The sequence below is a fragment of the Sinocyclocheilus grahami genome, unplaced genomic scaffold (assembly GCF_001515645.1).
Source record: "Sinocyclocheilus grahami isolate Dianchi unplaced genomic scaffold, SAMN03320097.WGS_v1.1 scaffold2390.1, whole genome shotgun sequence".
NCBI lineage: Eukaryota > Metazoa > Chordata > Actinopteri > Cypriniformes > Cyprinidae > Sinocyclocheilus > Sinocyclocheilus grahami.
Genome location: NW_015507569.1, coordinates 3,014 through 3,867, shown reverse-complemented (window position 1 = coordinate 3,867; position 854 = coordinate 3,014).

The window sequence follows — 854 nt, the reverse complement described above, 5'->3', positions numbered from 1 at the left end:
GACGATGTGGGTCTTGCTATAGACAACGTATCACCCGGGCGTTTCTGGATGCGGTCGTTACCTGGCGCTGGGTGATGGTCACGATCGCTGCCTCACGTGCCTGGGCATGTAGCACGCTGAGGTGGCATTTGTGGATGATTCATCTTCTAATTGCGGGAAGATGATCATCTTGGAGTTGCGGGCCAAGCTCCGTTTCGTCAAGGGGCGGAGTTCCGTTGCCTCTGCCTTGATCTAGTTCTCCTCATGGCGGCAGCCAGGGGTTGCTACTTCAGGCAGTAGCGTGGGCGGTCTGAGGCACTCCGCAGCCAGTTGAGCTGCCAATGGAACGTGCTGGGCCCTCTACAAGGAGCGTACCAGCCGTATCCTTTGGCGCTCCTCCCAATGACCTGAATCGGATCCAGAAATAATGGCTATGCTTTCTCGGGCCGCCGTAGGGGTAGGGCTCGAGTGGAGACTTCCACCGTGTCCCGAGCCCTCAAGGTTGCACGATTGGTTCTCGGGGTGGTCCGCGCTGGTTCTCAGCGACCCGCCTCGGTGCCTTTATTCCCGGAGGTGCATGAGGGGCTCACCAAGTCATGGACGGCACCTTTTACTGCCGGAAACCGATCTGCTGGTTCCTCCTCCCTCACCACCCTCGACGGTGGTGCAGCTAGGGGGTTACAAGGGTCCCTGCCGGTGGAGCGGTCAGTTGCGATGCAGTTGTGTCCTAATACCACCTCCAACCGGCAGGGAGAACCGTGCCTCCCCTCCCGGGTCTGTAGGTACTCGACTGGCCAGCAATGCTTACATGACCTGTGGAGAAGCTGCCTCCACCTTACACGCTACGGCGTGATTGCAAGTGCACCAGGCCAAGG